Here is a 25,918-nt window from a genome sequence, read left to right as displayed (position 1 = left end):
ACAGCACCTGAAAGCTAAAAAACAATGTATCAGATGTTGTCAAAATTCTGAGAGAAAATTCTAATCCAGAATTCTATTCCTAGCCAAATTATCAATCAAGTTTAAAGCTGGACTTAAAGAATTTTGAGATATTCAAAATATCATGCAACTTTTCTCAGGGAACTAATGAAGTAGTGTATTCCAACAATGCATGGATGTAAACCAAATAAGAAGATGTAATGCAGGAAACAGAGGCTACAAGACAGGAAAAGACAGAAGAAGTTAGGGAAGGCAAATCCTAGAAAGGCAGCTGTTCAGGGGCCTATGGAACAACTAGTCAAATTTGGAGCAGGACACTAAGAGATACAAGAAGGACTTCTCCAGGGTAAGTGGGTGTATATATACTACTTAATATGTTTGGCACTCTAGAAAGGAGTTTTATAGTTCAGTTGCAGAGTCTTATGTTAGTGATGGGCACGAAGAAAAACAAACAAAACCATACCATGAGAACTAAAGTAGTAATTAATTCCACTTTTGCCATACAGAAAGATCACTAGGACAGTGTCAGGATGAACTGTAGTAGGGGTATAACTAGAAATAAAGGAGATAGGTTAGGAGTTGAGTGAGGAAATCTGAAAGAAGTTATAAGGGCCTGAAGCAGAGCAACAGTAATGGGGATGGAGGTGAGGCCAACTTAAGGGAATGAACAGTGGAAAGGTAACTTCTCCAGATATAAGCTCAATCTGTACCTTAACCACATAGTCTTACTGATAAGGAGATAAGGCAAAAGACATTTTTTAAAAGGAAAAAAAAGGAGGGGAGTGATCACAATTAATTAAAATGGATGGAGCTTTCAGCTTTGCTTTTCTCATTAAGAAGCCTAAGTAGTTTCAACAAATCTAGTTACCACTAGATCATTGTGCTGGACCCATTATAAGCAACAGAATTAGGAAGGTATTGTTATTCCCCATTTTACAGATGAGGCATAGAGAGGTAATGTATCCATGGTCACACAACTGAAAAGCATGAAGAGATTCAAATCTAGGCTGGCTGTGCCCACAACCTGTTCTCTTAACTATAGTGTTCATTCTAATAACTACTTAAAATAATAATTATCACTTACTAGGCAGTACTCTGTGTCAAGCACTGCCCTAAACATTTCATGTGTATTAGCACATTTAATCTTCAGAACAATATTATAAAACAGATAGATACTATTATCATCTTCCTTTCACAGGTGAGAGATGAAGTGACTTGCCTAATGCCATCCAATTAGTAAGTCAATGCTAGGATTCATGCCCAGTCTTTCCAGCTCAAGAATGAGCTGTGCTACAAAGTGCTTCCCCATACCACTGGCCCGTATCACCCTCTCTGAAGCTATTTTGATTCCTCTAAATCTCCTTTCCCTATATCCAATAATGAGTAAGCCCTAGTAAATCTACCTCTGAGGTATGTCTAATGTAGCACATAGTGGCCAGTAAACATGTCTTATTTGATTCACACGGTGTTTGTTTGTTTGTTTGTTTTTTAATTAGGAAATCCCACATTTAAAAAAATCCAGGTTTTCAACAGAAATAACAAGAAGATAGATTTGACAACACTGACCCATATTCTCTTACATAGGAAAAACTACCCAACTGAATAGCGGCTGTCCTGGTCAGACAATGTATATACGTACTTCCAAGTTCCCCACAGATCCCTCCACTCCCCATATCCAAACACACTTCATTCATTGCAGTACTGCCTCACTGCTTTTTGAGACCCCTGTTCTTACTTTAGACATTTCCCACTCTGGGCTGTTTTATCTCCCACCTGCACTGCTAACAGCTTACCAGGTCTTCTGGCCTCTACCCACTCCATTCTACTACTCTATTAATTTCTCTAAAGCATAGCTCTGATTATGCCACTCTTTTGCTTAAAAACCTTTGATGACTTCCAGTGTATACTAATCCAACCCCTAGGCTTGGCAAGTAATGCTTTTCACAATGTGATTCCAACCTTCTTTTTTTTTTACTATTATTTCCCTCCTTACAACCCAGATCTCCTGGCATATTTGTTGTTTTCTAAACATCTGCTTCATTTCCTGATTCTAAGCCATGGTTCATATTTGTGTTAAATTTTTAATCATAAGAAACATATTTCAAGGCAAGTTTATTTTTTCAAATTACATTAAAGGCTTCTTTAAAAATCCTATTTATAAGATCAATGGAGAAATAAAGGATTATCAAGTAAATGGAGATGAAATATTTCATTAAAAATATACAATTCTTCAAAATAAATCAGACAGATAAAAAAGGTCAAACAAAAAATATAACACATAAAACCAGAAAATATTGGTGAATCCTTAATCTCTGAATGGAGAAGGACATCCTAAGCCTAAAAATAATAGAAATACCAAAGAATAAAATCAAAAGGTATGATTGTCTAAAAATGTTTAATTTCTTTATGTCAAAAACATGGCGAGCATCATAAAGAAATTTAAAGACAAAAAAAAAAAAATTCCTGAAAAAAAATCTGCCACAATAAGGAAGGAAAGAACATACAATTTACCAAAAGAATGTAAAAATCAGGAACAAAAATCATCCTTATTAGTAAGTAAAGGAACACACACACACACACACACACACACACACACACACACGATTCTATTTCAACTTTAAAATAGTGAAGTGTAGAAAAATAATTTTAAAACAAACTGTCACCTTATTGGTGAGAATGGAGTGAGGTGGGAACTCTCATCCATTGCTGAAAGGAATATAACCTGGTGAAGCCTTTCTGAAAAGCAACTTGACAGACAAATCAAAAGTCCTATAACGTCCTTTGATGCAGTAATTTTCCTTCTAGACTCAAGACCAGAAATTTTCAACTTTGGCATGATTTTAGGCTGGATAATTCTTTGTTGTGAGGGGGGTGTCCTATGTACTATAGAATGTTTAGCAGCATCCCTGACCACTACCAACAAGATGCTAGTAGCAGGGCCCCCAACACCACCAAGTTGTGACAACCAAACATGTCTCTAGACAATGTCAAATGCCAAATGGGAAAATCTTTCCCAGTTGAGAACTACTTTCCTATATAACAAAATAAGGAGAAAGTTAAATGAAGACTTTTGTAAATAAGTTGTTAGAACATTATAAGACAAAATTATAAACATGGAAAAATTATTAAAAATTATAAACATGAAAAAAATTACATAAATCCTGAGTAATAGCAGAATGGTTAAATAAATTACGATACAATGGTATTTTCAAAACATTCAAACAAAAAAGTTTATTCTAATTAAAATAATGCTAGCTGTTGTAATGAACACTGAAACTTAACTGACTTAACATTAAAAAGTTTATTTCTTGTTCAGGCGACAGTCCTAGGTGGTACCAAATTGGCAGAGGCAGAATGGGGTAGAGATAAGGCCCTATTCCACGCAGGCATTCAGAGACCCCAGCTGCCAGCAGCTCTGCCATTTTCACTGTGTACTTCCAAAGTTACCCTTAGTGTCCAAAGTTACCCTTACTCTGCAGTTTTGAAAGAGCATGGATGATCATGACTAGGAGTGTTTTATGGGCCAGACCTAGAAGTAACAAAAATCACTTCCACTCACGTTCTATAGTCTAGAACTGAGTCACAGGCCATTACTAAGGAGGTTAGAATATATAGTCTACTCATGGGCCCAGATAAAAGAGAAAACAGATTTGGTAAACCAGTCTCTGTCAGAGCCATGATAAAATATTAAATTTAAAAAGTGGTTAAATATATTATATATACAATGCAATTCCAATCTATCATTTTTTACTATTACCAGAAACAAGAGTAATACCTTGCAGCCCAGCAATTCTACTTCTAAATATATTCTCTAAAGAAATACACATCAAAAAAAAAAAGCAAAAAAAAAAAACAGAAAGACATTGAAAAATATTAGAAATAACCTAAATAGAGAACTGATTAACTAAACTCTAGCAAAACCATATATGGAACACCATGCATAAATGGAATAAAGTAGAACTACAGTTGACCCTTGAACAACATAAGTTTGAACCACGCAGTTCCACTTATATGTGAATTTTTTTAATACTCTAAATTTCCTTATGATTTTCTTAATAGTTTATTTTCTCTAGCTTACTTTAAAACTACAGTATACAATATATGTGTTAATTGACTATGTTATCAATTAAGCTATTAATAGTTAATTTTTGGAGAAGTTAAAAGTTATACACAAATTTTTGACTGTATGGGGCAGCGGGGGCGGGGGGGAGGGGGGGTGTCAGTGCCCCTACCCCCATGTTGTTCAAGAGTCAACAGCATATTAACTGAGTTGGAGATATCTCTAAGGCATGTCATTAACAGCAAAAAAGAAGACAAAAAATAAAGTATGATGCTACCTATATTTAGAAAACATAAAACTAAATCATGTGTGTACATATTCAAAAAACAAGGTGAGGAAGCAGGTGTATCAACCTCGGCACTTCTGACATTTTGGGCCAGATAGTTCTTGGAGGGCAGGGCTGTCCTATGCCCTAAACAAGTTTAGTAGTATCCCTGGCCTCCACCCAGTAAGTGCTAATAAAAACAGTTCCCCTCCCTGCCCCTTAGGAGGGATACACACTAAATGCACTAAAATGTTATTCTGGGAGGATAGGGGGCAGAAATCGGAGAGGAGCAAAGAGTATATCCATTTTATCTATAATATTTAAAAAATTTACCTTGAGAATATGTGTATTATTTATATATGCTTTACTTTTAAAAATGCCAGAAATAAAAAATATCAGCAGAATTATCTTCAAGTCATGAAACTATGAATGACATTTTTTGTTTGTATGTTTGATTTTTTAAAATAATCTTTAATTTTTCAATTATAGTTGAAAAATGCAATATTATATTAGTTTCAGATGTACAACATAATGATTAGGCATTTATATAACTTACAAAGTGATCACCCTGATAAATCTAGTACTCACCTGACACCATACATAGTTAAGACAATATTATGGACTACATTCCCTAAGCCATATCTTATATTCCTCCCCATGACTATTTTGTACCTCTTAATCCCTTCCCCACCTCACTCATCTACTCAACCCATTCTCCTATCTGGCAACAATCAAAATGTTCTCTGTACCTATGGTTTTGTTTCTGTTTTGTTTGTTCATTTATTTATTTTTTTAAAGATTCCATATATAAGTGAAACCATATGGTATTTGTCTTTCTCGTCTGACATATTTCACTTAGCAAAATACTTTCTATCTAGGTCCATCCATGTTGTTGTAGATGGCAAGTTTACATTCTTTTTTATGGCTGAGTAATACTCCATTGTATATATGTACCACTTCTTTATCCATTCATCTGTTGATGGACACTTAAGTTGCGTCCATATTTTGACTATTACAATTAATGCTACAATGAACATATGGATGCATATATCCTTTTGAATTAAGTGTTTTAGGTTTCTTCGGATAAATACCCAGAAGTAGAATTGGTGGGTCCTTGTCTCTTGTTATAGCCTTTGTTTTAAAGTGTATTTTGTCTGGTTATTAAAGTGTATTTTGTCTGGTTATAAGTATTGCTACCCCAGCTTTTTCGTTTCAGTTTTTATAAAATATACCTTTCTATTCCTTTACTTTCAGCCTGTGTGTATCTTTCGCTCTGAAATAAGTCTCCTGTAGGCAGCATATGTAAGGGCCGTTTTTTCTTACCCATTCAGCCACACTATGTCTTCTGACGGGAGCATTTAATACTATAAATGGCATTTGTTATTTCTGTATACCATGTCTATACATATTGATTTAGAAAATTAAAAATAAAATGAACTTTATTTTTGAGGCAAAAGACAAAGACTGAAAAAACATAGAAAATATTAACAGCACTTGCAGATGGGAAATGAGAAGACCTGTCATTTCTGTTTACCTTTTGATCACTGCTTTCTAAATTTTCTACAGCAGCATGTACTAATTTACAATTCAAAAAGTTTTTTGCCTTTTCAAATTCTAGTCTAATTAAATCTAAATTAAAAAGAACAGTCTTGAAATAATAAGACCAAATGAGGTCAGACATAATGTTGGTACTTGGCTCCCTTTTACAAGGCAGTTCAAAATCCTAGCCACAGAGATCAGACAGCAAGCCTGGAAAAAGAGAGTTTAGAACTGGGTTTCAAATTACAGGGCTAGGAAGACAGCTTCTCTGAGAATTTAAGAGCCAATGGGAAGGCACTTATGGCCCAAAAAGGGTAACAAACAAAGGGGTGTAATGCAGTCTTAAACACTCCATGTCCAACTAGCAATTAAGGAGCAATATAAACGAAGTGGCTGGGTAGAAGGTTGGATGTGGCCTACGGCTGCCACTATGTAGGAGGAATAAGATCACCAAACTCTGCTGAGATAAACAGCTGACAAATAGGTCTCAGAGACTTGCTCTACCTGACTTACAACTAGAAAGTCATACTGTGTGTTACTACAGAAGTAATATTTTTGTTTTTATTTTCAAAAGCACAATTACATTTCTTGGAAATCTCTGTCTTCTAGCTTTCCATTTATAAAGGAAAAATAGTTTTCATTCAGCATCTACTATGTGCCGGCAGTGTACATACATTGGTTCACCTGCAACTCACAACTAGAGCTGGATAGTGTTATTCCACTTTAACAGTTGGAAAACCAAGGGTCAGTAGGATCATTTAGCCAAGGGCACACACTGAGTAAGGTATAAGAGCAGCATCTGATCGATCTCAAAATTCAGTCTAACAACCAAACCAATTTTTTCTGAGTACCTATTATTTGCCAGCTAGGCTGGAGATATACCAATGACCATGATGCACTCTGCTTTTATGAAGAGTGTGAGGCTAGCACAGATTTCAAACAAGAAATTACAATACAATGTTTGATGAAGACTAGGGAAGTGCAGGGGAAGAGGCGAAAAAAGCAAGACCTAACCTCAGGCCGGGATCAGTGGTGACCGCCCTGAGAAACTAGATTTGAAATGAAGCCTGGGCCAAAACAAGTACACAGAAAAGTATTCAATATCACTAATCATCAGGGAAATGTAAATCAAAACCACAATGAGATATCACCTCGCACTCGTTAGAATGGCTACTAACAAAGAGAAAAGAAACTAGTGTTGGTAAGGATGTGGAGAAAAGGGAACCCTTGTGCATTGTTGTTGGGAATGAAAATTAGTACAGCCACTACAGAAAACGATATGGAGGTTCCTCAAAAAATTAAAAATAGAATACTGTGTCATTCAGCAATTCCACTCCTAGGCATTTATTTGAAGAAAACAAAAACACTAACTCAAAAAGATATATGCACCCCCATGTTCACTGAAGCATTATTTACAATATCAAGACATAGAAGCAACTTAAGTGTCCCTTGATGCATAAAAGGATATAGAACATGTGATATGCATAGTATATATCTATATACACATGAATATATATATATGTGTGTGTGTATACACACACACTAGAATATTTTCAAGCATAAAAAAGAAGAAAACCTTGCCATTTGCGACAACAAAGATGGGCCTGAAAGGCAATGTGCTAAGTGAAATAAGTCAGACAGAGAAAGACAAATACTGTATAATCTTACTTGTATGTGGGCTCTAAAAACAACAATAAAACCAAGCTCATAGATACAGAGAATAGATTGGTGGCTCCCAGGGGGGTGGTGGGGTGTTGGGTAAAATGGATGAAGACGGTCAAAAGGTACAAACTTCTTGCTATAAAATAGTCATTGTTATAAAATAAATAATTTGGGATATAATATACAGCATGGTGATTATAATATTATACTGCATATTTGAAAGTTGCTAAGAAAGTATATCTTAAAAGTTCTCATCACAAGAAAAAAATTGTAACTGTGGTGATGGATGTTAATTAGACTTAATACAGTGATCATTTCGTAATATATACAAATATCGAATCATTATGTTGTATACCTAAAACTAATATATCAGTCATGCCTCAATTTAAAAGAACAGGAGGGAAACCCTGAAGAATGTATGAGAATTAGAAAGGTAAGGTGAAGCAAGGTGCATGGGGAGGAGGACAAGAAGCGAGAAGCAAGAGCATATGGAATTTTCAAGTTTCTGCAAAAACCAGTATGTGTGAGGCAGGGAATGCAACTGACGGCAGTGAGAAAGAAGATGACAGAGTAAGGAAGGGACAACCTGGCGAGCACCCAACGGGGAGCATGAAAGGCTGAAAAAAGCAAGAAGAGGGTGTGGTCTGATTTGGGTTTCTGAAAGATCTAACTACAGGAAGCAGTAAACCGGGAGGGGAGCCAGCTAGGAGGCTGTTTAAGGAGTCTAGGTGAGAGACTAATGCAGCCAGAAGAGGGGTGATGGTCCTGGGACTAGAAAGAAGTATGCAGATAACAAGAAATATTTAGGACACAGAATGTAATGGAATTAGTATTTATATAGGGCTTTAGAGGCCAAATGAAATAACCTACCATGAGTACCTATTATGTGCTCAACCCTTTTACACATGTCATCCTTAACCCCACAAAGATCCTATGAGATAGTGTTTTCCTCATTTCACAAAAGCAGCAGAGGCTCAGAGGGTTTAGTCACTTGTTCTCAGACTCATGGTTTTCATGTGGCAGGGCTGGGATTCAGATCTTGGTCAGGCTGACTTCACAGAGCCCTGGCTCTTTTCAAAATACCATACTGCATCTGAATAGATTCAGAAAGTTCAAAATCCTGCTTTAATTCAATAGTTCAAAAATGAGAAATGAGGATAGATAAAATTTCTTTTGCATCATCATTCTATAACTTAGATTTATAAAGCTATAAAGATGTCAAACTAGCAGGGAGCTTGTCATCAGAGAACCACGAGTTTTACAGCTGTCCAAGAGGGACTTCAGAGGTACATGCTCTAGCTATTTCTTCCAATGCAAGTGCCATCAAAGCTTTCTATGCAGTAATTTAGGCCCTTTTTTCTTGTTTTTAACTTCTAAAATTTTTCAGTGAGAAGTATGAAAAATAATATAATGAGTACCTAGAACTCAGCTTTGGCAAATCTTAATATTCTACCATATTTACCTCAGATTTTTCCTTTTCTTAGGGAAAATAAACATAGCTATGGTTTACTCCCTCCTTCCCTTTCCAGAGTAACCATTATCCTGAATTCAGTGTTTAACACTCCCATGAACATCTGATACTATTACTGTATATTATGAATCCATAAAAATTGTTAGTGTTTTTGCATGTTTTCCAATTTTACATAAATAGAAACATACTGCACACATCATTCTGCAGATTTTATTTTTATACTTTTTTGCACATATCTGAATTTTTTTTTTTTTTTTTTTTTTTTTGTGACAACATGGTAAAGCGAAGCGAACAGGCCTTTGAGACAGCTAAGGAGGCATTGTGGCTTTTTTACTTAGGCCCACAGGCAAGTTAATGAACCTTCCAGAGCTTCGGCTACTTTCTTTGTAAAATAGGAATAAAAAGCTACCTTGAAAGACTATTGGGAACTAAAAGATAATACCTATCTTTAGGCCTGCACCAAGCAAATATTCAATAAATGTTAACCATTATTCGTCACAATAAAATAGTACACACTCAATAAATAGTAGCTATTTTTACTATAACCTGTAAAGGTTTTTCACATTTGTTTAGGAATCCTAAGTCTTAGAATGGCCCCAAAGTCTGACTGTACTCATATAACAGGAGGTGTGATAATTTCCAAGTCAAGTTCCATGAATTTTTATGTATTCCTCGATCCAGCTGGGCTTGGCTAGTTTATTTTAATGGCATAATTAAACTCCTAATTCTTTGATCTCTATGAAATGCCATTCTGTATGACAATGATCAAGAGTTTAACTTGTAGAAGTTTTTTAAAGCCTAATCCTATCTCCCAACCCCAGACCTTTCTCCTACCCACTTATACTATAAATTAACCCATCACAATACACTTCTGTGCTATTCATAAATTTCATGAGCATTCATCTCCTTTCCAACAAAAATGCTAAACTCAGCCTCAGGACTGACACCCCCAGAAGCACTACTGTTTATGTCATCTCTGCCTCACCCATCACAAGGAGATTGATATTGTTCCTTCAAAAGCTCTTCTGTTATGTTATTGTGCCAAAAAAGAAAAAAGTTTACTCCTTGTCTTATTTTTAATACCTTGATCCCACTTCTCATACCTAATTCTGCCTGTCAAAACTTCACCCATTCTTCATGATTCTTCTCAACTACCAACTCTTTCATAAAATCCATCCTGACTTCCCCCTCCCCAAAGGGGCAACCTCTCTCTCTTCTGAACATCAGAGCATATGCCTTATGCATAAAGCTCAGCAAGCAGTTAGTCCTATTATGTAGCTCTGATTAAACTACAAGCTCCTCCAAGGAAAGATATCCTACTCACTTCTCTCATAGGATTCAAAAATGTTCATTAAAATGTGCTGAATTAAACTTGGTAACTATCAGAACTTGGTACACTGTGATGGGACATTAGTCGACATGCACACTATAAGTACCACTGAGAGTAGGCCAACCTGCTTACTCTGGTGTCCACGTGGATTCCATCTAAAAGGTATTAGTAATAGCCTCTGCTATGCCTGGTCCTTTATTTGCATTAGTTCTATTCTCATATAAATCCTACAAGAAAAGTGGACTCGTCCCCATTTTCCAGACTGCAGGAGAACTATAATTCAAATCCAGGTCTAACTTTGAAGCCCGTGCTTCTCCTACTCCACGTGTCCAATATAATGAACACTAGCCTGACTCATCACTCTGCAAAATGACTACCCTGCCACACCAAACTGGGCTTGAGGCAAGGAACACAAAGAATAAGTATATCAGAATTGCCCTGAGATGCAGCCAAATATCATTAGAGACATTAATCGATAAAAATTTATTAAATACTTATCAATGCTAGACACTACAGGGAACATAGGAATAGCATGACAATTTATTTACACTCTCAAAGAAAATTAAGTGCCTAAATGATAAGGATTCCTAGTAGCAGTAAATACTATTTTATTACTTGCATTTTCCCTACCTTTCTCTTAAAACTGTTTATTATTTATTTAATCTCTTGGATTTCAGACCAAATGCCTAAAACTAATTTGTATTCTAGGATAAAATATGACTTTAGTAGAGAGCATACAACCAACTCACTTTGACCTTATCTCCATCATAAGGATCCTTGTGAAATATTATCTATAGTGTTTTCATGTTTCTGTGCTCCCTCTCAAAGACTGAAAAAGGATTTAAAGCTCATAGATGAATACAGTAAAGATGAAGAGACTCTCTTTTATTTTAATGCCAGAAACATACACACACATAGAAATGACTCCACTCAACTTAATTTACTTCTCTGTGGTAGAGCTGGATATTTGTCCTTATAAATATCCTCAGATTTCGAAGACTCATTGTCTCAAGGTGGTGCTGCATAGTAATTAATACATGTGACAAGATCAAGAAAGATCATGTGCACTTGAAGCCTAGACTAGAATTTACACCTGATGATAATTCTGCCTGGCTGCCCACACTCCAGGGTTAAGATGACGTTAAATTTTAATAAAATGACACTTCTATCTGGTGGTTTCCAAAGGACTGAGGGAATTGAGATTAACACAGAAAAATATCAGACAGGTAAATGATTGGTCTATTTGGCTTGTATAAACAAGAATTTTCAATGATGAAAATGTTAAATGAACTAGAGAATAAAACTGTTGATTGGACAAATACACTTGAATTAAACTTTTGAGAACAAGGCCAACTCTAAAATGAAGGTATGATTTCCTAGATCAGGGAAGGAGCCCACATAAGCCAAAATCCTTCTCCTTTCCTCATGCATGAGTTCCTTTAACAAGGCACAAAATCATTTATTTCACCATTAGAAATCAGGCTTAAATTAAAATACCCCCTTGGAAGAAGTAACACATTGATTTTCATGAAATAACATTGATTTCCCCCCCCAATGATTCATGCTAAGGTTTAAGTACATGATGAGTAGGAGAGGGTTACTGCAGACTATCTGCACAAACCCTTAAATAGCCATGGGATGTCAAGAAAGAGCAAACATTCTGGAAATTGGGAAAGGGAGAGAGGTTAGAGTCCTAGATTCTGAAGAAGAACATTACTTTAAAATTCCACCTAAGTCCCTTGGAAGCCAGCTTGCAAAATCTACTCCCGTGATTATTCTAGTTAAGTATTGGGTCAGCTGTGAGATGCTTTGCAGTAATTCCTATTTAAAATACAAATGCCTATGATCACAGACTGGTAAGTAATGATAAATACATTTCCAGAAGGAAGAAAAAAACCTAAGAAGATTTTGGTTAACAAAGTTCTAGCCTCCTCAGATTTCTTTGTATATTTCACTGTGCGATCTGACACAAGTTATGGTCATACAGCACCTTCAGATCTTTTGTTCTTTAATTCTATGGGGAAAGAATAAAATGGGTCTACTTTCTAATCATCTTTCAATTTTAATAGCCTTAGATGCTAATTACAGTATTTGTGCTAGCCCAAGCAGCAGTTAAAAGTGTCCAGAGCTAGTGTAAGAGAACCCAGTTTATCATATTGCTCAGATGCTAGGCCATAAAGGAAAACTTAGCCTATTCTGCTGATGTACGAATCTGGTTAATATGTCCCTTGTAGATGAGCTCTGATTAGTATTACCACTGTTAAATCATTTAAGCTGGGAGCTGCATTTTGCCTGAAACAGCACTAGAGCTTCACAAACAAAAGAGATAGGTCCTCTCATTAGGGGTTTGAAAAGTCATCAAATTTTGGCTACAGGGAAGCCAGGAAAAGAAAACTGACATGTGTATACCCTGGGAGCCATATTACATTCTAGTTGCCATACTCATTAGTACTTTACTCAGCACTATTGTGAGAAACAGGCACTCAAAAGTAATTTAAGTGCAACTGACTCACGTTGTAGATAAGGGGGAAGAGTCTGTACTCTGGGCAGAAGAGAGGGAGGGGCAAAGTAAGTAAAACTTGAAGGACAAAAAGAAGGACTAGTCAGGATAGATAATTCATTCTAACATTTCTACACTGGATAATATAAGGAAGGCAAATTTAAGGCAATCCTACAAATGTAAATAATATTTGGATCATCCCAGCTGGGGATTATCTATTACTGAGACTATCTGAGTTGAATGTGGTACTTTTATGGGAAAAATTCTGAGTTCGAATAACAAGCCACTAAGCCTTTTTAAGAGGATGTCACTTGATTTCATGAGGGCTGAGTAGCTGTAAAAAGGGGCACAAAAAAAAGCCTTCGATAAATAGTTATTCACTGTTGTGAGACAGCATAATCACTATGGGTTAATTCATCCTAAAAATCATTATAGCATGCCACTACATACTAAAGGACTCAAAATACAGTGATCCCGCAATACTATGTTTGAGTGCATGGCATACTGAAAAAGGCAAGGGGCCACCTCTGGAATCAAAAAGATTGTGGGAATGAATCTTGACTCTACTGCTTAATATGCATGACCTTGGGCAAGTTATTTATTCTTCTAAGCCTGGTTCTTCAGGCTATTAAATGAGGCCAACAAGACCTGTTCTTGTAGATTCTTAACTATGTAAACCTATAGCAGAGCCCCTAGAACACAGCAGATGTACAAAAGATAAAGATTTCTTAGTATTTTCTTAACTTAGCATCAGAACCATCAATATAATATCCAAGTGTAGACTTCAGAGACGCTGGAAAGCTGAAGGTGGAGACATGGCTCAGGGACATATACAAATGTTCTCTATTTTCTCTCTATCAAGGTGTTTGCCTTGCTCACATAGAGTCTGGTGGAGAACCCAGGAGCGCCCTATGTTGTAAACATGCACTTAAATAAAGCACACAGATTGTAAGTGTAAGCTTTTCTGGAACAGTGAATGAAACCCTAAAAATAAAAGTGTAATTCATCAAGTTGTATATAAATATGTACAGCTTTGTGTATGTCAATCAACCTCAATAAAGTGGTTGAAAATGGAGATAGATAGATGACAGACAGGCAGATAGACAGATAAAGATGATAGATAGATAGATAGATAGATAGATAGATAGATAGATAGATAGATAGATAGATAGATAATGGTAGTAAAAATAGGGAGTGTGGAACAGGAGATACTCAACCTGTAGTACTTGATGTGTGTGGGGATTATCTTGGGAAACTATGTACCCCCGAGGCAACCAATGGGCAAAAGAAACACGATGCTGAATCTATGACTAGAAAAATATTAACACAGAGTCACTACTCTGTGCTGCCATCTTGCTTGTAGGAGTCCTATGCAAATGATGCAATAAATCTAGTAGGTGCGTGATTATGTGTATGTATAGTCTCTTCCTTCCATTTTGTAACCTGCTTAAAATGCTGCAAAGTGCTTAAATATGTGCTAAATTAATAAAGGACACATAGATTTCCCAAGAATCACCCACCGACATCACAAATCCTAATTTCTTAATGACCAGAGACTAAGCAACCTAGTATCTGTCAAGCCTAATGGTGTTCTGCTATGGTTTTCATCATTCTCCTTCATCAGCCCAGCTCGCAAACTCCACATGGCATTAGGTAATTCATTTACATACTATGTGACTAAAACACAGAGATGGCAGAGATTGCTAGAATTCCTACACACTTAGAGGGTGGGCTGATGAAAAGGGCACCACACTAGAGGAGTCAGAAGAACCGAGTTCAAATCTCAGCTCTGAGTCTGAACAGTTTCCGACTTCTCTGTATTATAACCCACAGAACAAGGAAGTTTAAAGATCCTGGAAATCTAGGAATAAAAATAACCATATGCCCACAAATGACCTCCCCTAACTTACCAGGCACAGCTATCTATAGTCCACACTTATACAATGGTAACAAGTTTTTTTACATAAATTAATATCCTATGAACTCAAGTTATAACCCATGGTCTTCTAAAATATAGCATTTTGACTTCTAATCAAAAAAATTTTTTTCAAATCTTCAAAGATACAAAAAGGCTGAAGTCAACATGGAACTGACTCTAAGACTTGATAGACCAGAAACCAATTTCAGCTTCTAGGAAGAGGTTTGTCAGAAAATTGCGTACTTAGACTTTAGACTAAAGGTGCTTATCCTCTACATATTAGAGAGTGAATATCCAATCATTCGGAAGAACAAATTGCTCATTAGAATCATCTGGGACCTGCCAAAGGAAATTACTTTATAGCCACTGACTCAAAACAGGTTAGTTGAATTAAAAGGTTTCTCAGACACACAACCTTGTTAAACAGGTTTAGCATACACCAAGAAACCACTGCTTTTATAGTTTCATATTTTCACACCAGGTGATTTATAGATTAGCTACCACTAGACTAGCTGAGAGACTTCAGAAAAGTCATTTTCACATCTCTATAATTCAGGCTCCCTAGCTGTATAAAGGATACTGGACCAAATGATCTACATGGTCCTTTCTAACACTAAAACACCATGCTCATCCATTACTGCTACAACTGTGCTCTGTCATTTCATATACTACAAAAGGCAGAGATTCCAATGATGGATCACATTAACTGAGTTTCACTATAAAAAATAATGCCTCCACTGTCCTCTTTGTTTCTTGTCTCCTTATTTGGCAACTAATTTTCTTCCCTACAACAGTGACCTCACTATGGCATTTATCTCTAAGAAAGTAAAAGCATGTTCATATCAAGTTGATAAATCTCTAAAATGATTTTTTAAAGCATGCATATGTGTGTGTGAGGATGTCTGTGAGCATAGGTGTGATGAGGTTAAGTCAGAAGACTAGGATCTTACTACCATGTGCAAAATGAGAATAAAACCATCTTCTCTACTTGGGGATACTTTAAGAATCAAATGAAATTAGTATGGGAATAGATCTGTTCATCATTAGGCAAAGTGCAAATAGAAAGCATTTTTTTTTAACTTTTCTTGTAAACAACGCATGCCTTGAAATCAGAGAGAAAAAAGCCTGACTTGCACAGCATACAGGTTCATTACATTTCAGCTGGCTAAAAACTTAAATACCAGAAAGACTGAAAGAAAAGCATCATACCATTCAAAAGACATTTTTATTAAGCCCTTACTATATAGCAGACCCTATGGGCCTAAGTTCTGAGAGGACAACCACTTTGGGTCACTGTTGCATCCTCAGCACCTGGCACAGCAACTGAGACAAAGAAAGAAGCCCTCAACATTTGCAGAATGAATGAATGAGACATGGTCCCTGTCACTGAAGAGTATATAAAAGGTACAGTAATTATCATAGCTGATTTGGAAAAAATTTCATAGTCAGGACATGAAGGAGGAAGTAATCAATTTAGCTTGGATTGGGTTCAGTGAGGGAGGATAGAAAGTCAGAAAAGTCTTTGGGAAGATGAGCTTGGACTGAGTCTTCAGTGCATAAATTCAGTAATGAGTCTGTCCTTTAGCCATAAGGTAGAGTGAGACATGTGGTAATACAGAAGTCACATGTAAAGTGGGGTGCATTAGGAAATATATTGTGTTTATGTCATCTTTGCTATGTGTAATACTACTGAGCTGAACTTATAGGCCTTACATGGCCTCATTTACATATAAAGGAAAGTTAAAAAAAAAAAAAAAGCAAGAGGCAGTCATTGAGGAAGAAAGGATACTGGCAGCTTCCACAAAGTTCCATCTACACAGCAGTCACTGATCCTGAGGTCCACTAAAGATGTTGATGACAATAAATATGATTTAAAAAAAATAAACTTCATGCAATAAAACATTTAGCTCTAATGTGAAGAAAATATTAAATACCTTCAGATCTTGGCAAAATATTTTCCATAGGCAGTTCTACCATATTCATTAGGTGTCATTAAAAGGTCCAAGTTAGAAAACTCATTTTTCCTAATAGCTGAGTGTTAATGACTACACGAAATGCACATCCTCCTAAAGCTGTGGTCCCAAGATCCACTCCGCTATACAAGAAAGATGGAAGTGGAATACTTAACAACTGCAATTTATATTGCTTCCAGAATGCAAGGCTAAAAAATTATTTCAATGACAAGTTTGACTGCAACCTACATAAACTGGTCAGTAAAAACAGTCTACAGTTTGCACCATTAAGTATAACTTACTAGAGAAATCTACAAATGATCTAACAATAAATTCAGACATGACTATAAAACAAGTTTCATCACAAACCTATTTATATCAGTTCAGCCAAGTCGAGTCTAATTTATGGATCCCATTTAGTAAAAAGGAATTGTGGTGATGAAGGAAAGTGGTAATTGTATATAATCTCCTGATATCAAGAGATTGCTTTCTCAATAGCAAAATCAAGGCTAATAGGATGAAGGTGAAACAGGCTCATCATCATTAGTGACAGGACTTTGCGTCTTTAAAGTGTCTTACCAAGTTAATCCACTGATAACGTTTCGTTTTCATTTCAGAAGATAGATGTACAATTTTAAGTATTTATTATCCATTAAATGTTAGACACATTATAGGTTAATATAATATTTTTATGAAAAGTAACCAGATTCTCTAAAACAGCAAAGTAATGAAAAGGGCATCACCATATATTTTTAACCTTTACTGTTTACTTAATAGATGATAGCTAGATTTTCATATCTGTTTCTGTATTCAATCTATAGAAAAATATTGTTTGGATTAAAGTATAGGGATAAAATCCAGCCTCATAGAGATATGAAATTGGAAAAAGGATAATTATGAATATTATTCTTTAACACTATGACAAAACTTTATAAGCAGTAATTTTTTAAAGGTTAGGGGCAACATGAAATCTGAGACTATGTCAATGAACTCTTTGTACTCTGTTCCATTAAAATACTTTGAACCTACTCTAACTTTGTAACATCATGCATTGGTTATTTTAAAATATTGTTCACTGATATTCCAAATGTTGACATATTTCATTATACAGTATCAAAAACTCACCACCAATCTCATCAGAAAAATCTTTAAGTATTTGAAAGTTGTCAAGCTCACAGTCACAGTGGTGAATAAGAGTTTTCTAAAAATTCTAATTTTTCCTTGAAACCTTGAATTGGCAATAAATACTGGCTCATTCCTTTTTTTTTTTATTCATTCGTTTTTGATAAATCTCTCCATATATTCAAGTCTGGATAACCACAGGTTTTCTGTCAGTCATTCTTTCAAGTAAAAAAAAAAAAAAAAATGTGTTTCATGAAAAAAACAGCCATGCAGCTCAACTCAAACAATTGCTCAAGTGCTTTCAAACACAGTACCTCTGGCTGGCATGAAGCAGACGTGATTTATACATACCATCCATTTGATCACACAGAATATTCAAAAGATGTGTACTTGGGGTTCAGTTTCAATAAAATTAATGGTTTTTATTGCTTCATTGAGGACATTCTTAAGTGAAACTGGCTTTTCTTTCTTTTAACTGCAAGTTTATACTAGTGAAAAATATAATGACTTCTGGAACAGTTTGGTGCTACTGCCCAGATTCAGGCTAAAATACCAGTCAATTTTTCCACCATTGTTTTCGTACCATCGGTACAAATATCAACACAGTTAAAAAAAAAACAAAAACTTAAATAACATCTTAGTAGTATTATGAAAATAATTTGACCTCATGGATTCTTTGAAAGGATATCAAGTACTATGAAGTCTACAGAGTAGACTTTGAGAACTGCTGGTATAAAGGAAAGACAGTACTAAGGTCATCGGAATTATGTTTTGTCTCTGAGACTTAGCTGTGTGCTCTTGGGCACATTACTTAACCTCTCTGACCTTAGTTTGCTCATTTAACAAAAGTAAGATTTAAAAATAACTATTTCATAGACCTGCTGTGAAGTACACATGACATGTGAAACTAGTAGTAAAGTAGTCAATAGATGTTCACAAAATGTTATTTTTAACTCCCTTTCCCCTACATAAAATGGAGATTAGCCCATTTTGCATCTGTGCAAAAGCCAAGTCAGGTTAAATAATTAAAGATCAGAAGAACTAACAATAAATGGTAAAATTACCATGAGGATAGTGCATAAAAAACAGAATACTGTTCTGAAACTGAGATATTTTTAAATGTTTTAAACAAATGTTTATATTTTCTGCCAGTAAACATTTGTAAATTGTCTCACTTTCAAAAGTGACAGCAAATACTCATCCTGAACCACTTATTACTACACTTTAGACACTAACACCTTCCCCAAAACTTTCAAGAAAATCTTTAAGAATTCATTTGTTTTTCCTTTGTTCTCTGCTACACACAAGGTTACATTCAACATAATCTCTGTGATTTTAGTTTTCCTCTTCCAGCTGCTGGATCCCATCTGGTGTCCTTTATCTAGTACACCTGTTTCAGGAATTTGACAAATTAAGGTGATGAACCAGTTCCTCACAGAAAATAAAAATTTCCCATTTCCTTAGGAATATTTGTAAGAGAGAGGAAAAAAAATGTTTAATAAAGCACAATTACATATCTAATTACCAGCTGTCAAGTATTTAACCAGAACAGATACTCTAATTGCTGTATCATGTTTTGCTCCACTGAGACACATTGCATTAGTTATCTATTGCTGCATAACAAAATTACCACAGACTTAGTAGCATAAAATAATAAAACATTTTAACCTCACAGTTCTGTGAGTCAGGAGTCCAGGCACAGCTTAGCTGGGTCCTCTGTAAGGCTGTAATCAATGTCCACAAAGTCTGGGTTCTCATTTGGAGACTCAGATGAGGAAGGACCTGCTTCACTGTTCCTGTGGCTGCTGACAGCATTCAGTTCCTTGCAGTTGTAAGACTGAAAGCTTCAATTTTTTTATTGGCTGTCAGTGGAGATAGCCCTCAACTCCTGAAGGCTACCTGCAGTTCTTTGCCACAAGGAGTTTCCCAACATGACTACTTGCTTTCTCAGAGCCCCCAAGAGACTCCAGTAAGGCAAGTGTTGCAATCTTATGTTTAATCACACACTCATAATTATGTACATTCTGTCACTTTTGCCATATCCCATTGTTTGGAATCAAGTTGCAGGTCCTGCTCACACTCAAGGGAAGAGGGTCATAGAAGAGCATGAACTCCAGGCAGCAGGAATCAGGGGACCACCTTAAGAGTGTCTTTACCACAGATATGTTGGAGCATGAAATGTGGCTAGTAGAAATAGCAAGAAACTGACAGAAGCCAAGATTAGTGTGAGAAGAGCTAATGAGTTATCAATAAAAATTTATATCCATAGAGATGCAACAAATCCACATGAGGACTGAGATAGTATTGCTGTGTAAGAATGTATGACTTGGTGGACTGGCTACAACTGTAAGAGTTAACAGGCACTCACAATAAATAGGTGACAATGGTGTGGCTCCAGGAAAGCTGTCAGTTGAAGCAGGATCCCAGCGAGCAACTGGAACATGGAAAGAATACTTTAGGCTCGAGGATGTGGGCTTATAAGAGATAGACTCGGTGTCTGGGCTCTAGTCAAGGAGACAGAAGCCTGCAATGAAGCAAGCTCTAGTTCTAGGAACTGGAAAGCTATTTAAGAAAACAGGTAAAAGCATAGTTACAAGGCCCAGGTAAATAAGAATTCAGTGAGGGTCTTGTCAAAGAGCTCAGGGAGCATGTGAGAGACTGGGCATATCACAGTTTAGGATGGCAAAACTAATTCAGGATTCCACTGGCTAATAACCTAAAACAATCTTTGCTTCAGATAGTGACATGGTGAGGAACTGACTAGGTGAGACTGAACTTTAAGATACTGGTGTTGGGAGCTAAGCAAGACAGGAATTGGCTTTGACAATTTGCCATTGCTTAGCTCACTGAGTGAAGTCTAAACCCACAGTATGTTATAAACACCACCACAATCCAGCCTCAGTCTGCTCATCTAGTCTTATCTCCCCCCATGTTGACACTTCTTAGATTTAAACCCCTAGAATGGCCTGCCATGTCCTGAACATGGCATGAACTGGCATGCCTCTGAGACTTATCTGTTTACTCTACCTAGAGGGCCCTATCTCCACCTCTATCTGAAGAATTCCTACTTATCTTTCAGGATCCCGTTCAAATGTTACTTTCTCTGTGAAATGGGCCCACTTTTAAGGCCTCTACTGTAGCACTTACCAAGTTATGATTATTTACTCTATGTGTCTTTACCATAATGGACAACACAACCAAGTTCTGATTATTTACTCTATGTTGTCTTTACCATAATGGACAACAGGTATGTGAGGGAAAAGGTGACATCTATTTATTCGTCTTTGTATCCTTTGCACCTAGAATAGTGGCTGGTATCTCATGGTTACTCAATAAAAAATTATTGAAATAACAAACCCAGGAAGCAATTAAATCATGCTTTATTGATCTTGCCTCAGGAGCCTAATTCTGTTCCCTTACCCTCACCGACACCCCTCGCCCCCCTGCGACACAACCCACTTCTTGCAATATTAATGGGTTCACATAACTGCTGCTCTTTAATGAGCATTAATGCAGTTGAAGCCTGACCTAGAGGGCTGAAAAAACACTACTAAATCTTTTATGGACAAACTGCAAATCTGCATGCACAGTCAGACATTTCCCCTGTTGACCCTGAGCTCTGATCACCAGATGTGAGAGGTAAAGCAGAACACAACACCCACATGTTTTCAAAAGAGAGACAATCCTAAGTGTAGTTCACAGCTGCCACTGTGGGTAACCCAGAAAATCCACATGACCTGAAGGTGATTTTAAGTCCCTCTCCCTTTGCTGACAAGAAAAACATCAGCCTTGGCACTTAGTGTCTTTAGTGTCCGAAGCTACAGTAAAAGTATTTCCTCTTCAAAATTCATTCTGCATGTGAGAGTGACTTCCTCCTGTTTTTGCATGTGAGATTTTAATGACTAAACCTAATGTACAAGCACAAAGTTGTATCGCAGACACAGCAGTGACTATTTCTGAGGCCAGTTATTGAATTTGGCACTAAGAAATGTTATGAAGCTAGCTACCTTCTATTGAGCAAGAAAGAAAAGGGATATTCATCATCCTCAGACATGCACGACAGTATCAGTCAATTCTTTTCTACGGTGAAAGATTTTAAGTTGAAATGAATCTTTCGAATCTGATTGTTAATGCTCAAGATGACCCCAAGAGGGAGTGGCTGGAAACAGTCTCAGCTAATCTGCATGATCCATTTACAGCCTCTTAATACAAATATTAAACCTTAGAAATGAGAACAAATTATGCATATATCTTTTCATTTTATTTTAAAATATGTACAGATCCGTATTTTAAAATGTTTCTTTGGCCTATGATAATGAAAGAACTCGATTAATAATGAGGGACAAGTACTAAATATGCTGACCAAAAAAACCTAATTTGATTAATATGTCCTTAGAGTCAAGCTTGTGAAGAGAACATGTCCAGGAACTGGAAGGCCCTTCTATCAAGATGCTCTCAGCACAACACTGAACACAGCAGGTGCACACTCCATGGGGACAGTCAGCTAGAGCCAGCATCTCGTGTATCATCACAGCTCGTCTGCCTGCTCCTTGGTCTCTTCTTTCCAGTCCACAAATATTCATTGAGAGCTTACTCAATGCTATTACTATAGTAGACTCCTTCCTCTAAGAACGGAATTTATATAGTAGCATAAGTAAGAAATTGAGAATGTAAAAAAGGAACTTTTAAACCACATCAGGTGAAGTCAACAAAGTCCCTTTGGAAAACATACTTGGCTTACTTCTCCAAAAAAAGAAACTGAAATTGAGAAAATATCTACTTCCACTGCTCATTGTTAAAAGTTATGATTCTGATTTTTATAATTTATTTCCATGAGCCTCAAACATCTGTGCATTAGAACTTAATTATTTGAACTAGATTTGATCTGTTTTTACATCTCCACAGTTGGTCACAGCAGTGGAACTTCCTGAATGATTAGAGTTTGAACTTCCCAAAGAGATTTCTTTGAAAGGGTCTCACTGTTAAATGACAGATATTTTATAGAAAACAAATACAGTTAAACAAGTGGCTAAGTTCAAGATTTAATGTGTACATGATAACTAAGTAAAAAAACATTTCACCACTATATCAGGAAAATGGAAAATAAAAAGAAATAGCTTTATAAATTAATAAAGTATATATGAATCTTATAAAAGTTAACATAATAAAGAAATAAAAATTAACTTAAATCTTGATAGTAAACTTACCCTTTTACATGGCCTTTGGCTTCTGGAGGGAAAATCCCATCAGAATGACTAATATTTGTACAGATAGTAATAGTTTATAAAACACTTTACATGCTATTTCTTTTAATTATCTATAGCAGTGGTTCTCAGCCGGAATGATATTTGCCCCAGGGCATGTCTGGAAACATGTTTCCAACTGGGGTAGGGGTGAGTGTTGCTACTAGCAGCTAGTCGGTAGAGGGTAAGGGTGCTGACAAATATCCTACAAGGCACAGGAAAGCCCCCCACCACAAAGAATAATCCAGCCCCATATGTCAATGCCAAGGTGGAGAAATCCTGCTTTAAGCAGTGCTTCTTGAGCTTTCATATGCATGTGTATCATCTGAGGTCAAGTAATGCAGTGCTTGGGATTCTGCATCTCTCAACAGCTCTCATGTGATGCCGACACCACTGGCCTATTAAATATCAAGATTCTACATATAGCATGTGTAGTTTTTAATGTGCCTGTCTGATGCAGCCCTTCTCAAGAATCTGTTCTCAAAGCCCCTAGTGAGTGGGCCACATGACTCCACCCCTCCAGCCAAGGCTCATTATACCTCCATGAAACCCAGAACCCAGCCAAGTTAGTCAGATGACCTCTTCGGGGAATTTGTTATCAGGCTTCAGGGACTTTAGAAAGTTTCTGCTGAAAACTAGGAGCTAGCAATCAATTCTGGGAGCTAAAGACTGTTGTAGAGCTATGTTTCAGGATGGCTGTGTGTCTGGGCAATGTGCACAGAGAAGAGAAGGTTCTGAACTTAGGAGGGAGGAGAGAAGTAGGGAGGAAGCAAGGAAGAGAGGGAGGGAATGCATGATAAAAGGCAAATATGGGAGAGTGACCTCACATTGGTTCCAGTCCCTCCTAAGGCTCCAGCTGAACTCCCTGCCCAAAATTCATTACATACCTCTATATCTCGTGATTACATTTTTTTTAGCTTAAATTAGTTTAAGGAGGTTCCTTTGCTTAAAACAATTGATTCCTGTTAAAAATGTGTTCATGACTGTCCTCAACCCTGCAGTGTTAGCTACAGCTAGAAGGTTAATAAATTTACCCAAAGTTAGTAAGAACCAGTAAATGTAAAAACACAAATTCTTTGCATCCAAACCTCATGCTCCTTAAACTACAGTCTGCACATTAATGATCCCATAATAAAGCTCACAACTACACAGCGTTTCACTGAAAAACAATGGTACCTCAAATTTTCATTTCATGATCTCAAGTTACTCATTCCTGCTCTCACCTGAAGAAATGTCTCCAATCAACTCTTCAAATTGAGATAAATGAACTTTACTGCCATGAACCAACAGAAACACAAATATGATGGGGAAGTATAACAATGATCTGAAGAACGGTAGAATTTCACAGATAACTCAAAATAGCATGCAGTTTATTTACTGAGGTGACTGACATAAAATAAATAGCATATATTTACAGTATACAATTTGATAAGCTTTGAAATATGTATACACCTGTGAAACCAACACAACAGGCAATATAGTTAACAATCCCATCATTCCCAAAAGTTATCTTCTTTTATCCAGTCACCTACTGATGGACATTTGGGTTTTTTCCAGTTTTTTGGCTCTTATAGATAGAGCTGGTCTGAACATTCATGCGTAAGTCATTGTATGGAGATATGCTTTCTTTTCTCTAGGGTAAATACCCAGGAGTGAAATGTTTGGGTCATATAACAGGTATGTGTTTAACATTTTAGGAAACTACCAAACTGCTTTCCAAAATGGTGGTACAATTTTACATTCTCAGCAGTAGCATTTGGGAGTTCCAATTCTTCCACATCCTCACCAAATCTTAGCATAATTAGTCTTTTTAATTTTAGCCATTCTAATAGGACGTAGGGTTTAAATTTGCGTTTAAAAACTACTGATGTCACGGTTGGTGGGCAGTAAAACCAAGATGCTGCGGAATCTGTTGGCTCTTCGTCACATGCACAGAAGACCAAAAGTATTGCTTCACGCAGGCTGTTCGAAAATAAAGTTTCAGAGAAACAAAAGCTACTTCAGAAAATAAAGGAATTCCAGTGCATCTAAAGGGTAGGGTAGCTGATGCCCTCCTGTACAGAGCTACTATGATTTCTACAGTTGGTGGAACATCATATTCCATATATCAACTGGCTATGGCTTCCCTTCCCAAGAAGCAGGACTGACTTCATGTTAGCTTCCCAGCAATCAGTTGGTTCAGTTTCATTCAGCTCTCTATGGACCAGTAAGCTGATAAATAACTTAAATAACTGAATTCTTCTTGGGGGATTAATATTTACTGCCATGTGCTAACTGCCACCAATAAAGTAGTCTTCACAAGAAGGAAAAAAAAACCTACTGATGTTGAGTGTCTTTTTACGTTGTTTTTGCTATTCATTACCATTCTTTGATTAAGTGTTCAACTCTTTTGCCAAATTTTAAATTGTGTTGTTTTCGTTTTATTCTCTCAATAGTGTCTTTCAGAAAGCAGTTTTTATTTTGATAAAGTCCAACTTATCAATTCTATTTATTTAGTAAATACAAGGCTATCCACATCATCTATTTATCCCTGAGTGAGCTTTGGCAGTTTTCATATTTCAAGAAATTTGTCCATTCCATCTAACATGTTAGATTTATGGCTATAAATTGCCTTAACCATAACATTTCCTTATTATCTTTTTGATATTTATAGTGATACCTGCCCTTTCATTCCTAACAGTGGTAATTTGTGTTTTCTCTGCTTTTTTCCTGATCAGTCTGACTATAAATTTGATTAGCTTTCTCAAAGCAACCAGCTTTGAGGTTTATTGATTTTTCATATTTTTCTTTTTTCTATTTCATTGATTTCTGATTTGATCTTTATTATTTCCTTTCTTC

At 36.4% G+C, this 25,918-nt stretch overlaps 1 protein-coding gene and 1 pseudogene across 4 annotated transcripts in view; one reads left to right on the top strand and one right to left on the bottom strand.

Moving 5' to 3' along the window:
* Positions 1-25,918, bottom strand: part of TTC28 (tetratricopeptide repeat domain 28) — a 609,862-nt gene that overhangs the window by 195,229 nt on the left and 388,715 nt on the right. The gene's annotated exons all lie outside the window — the stretch shown is intronic.
* Positions 24,978-25,384, top strand: LOC118602807 (annotated as a pseudogene).

Source organism: Rousettus aegyptiacus, unplaced genomic scaffold (assembly GCF_014176215.1).
Source record: "Rousettus aegyptiacus isolate mRouAeg1 unplaced genomic scaffold, mRouAeg1.p scaffold_m13_p_5, whole genome shotgun sequence".
NCBI classification, from domain to species: domain Eukaryota; kingdom Metazoa; phylum Chordata; class Mammalia; order Chiroptera; family Pteropodidae; genus Rousettus; species Rousettus aegyptiacus.
This window is presented reverse-complemented; position numbering and strand designations above follow the sequence as displayed.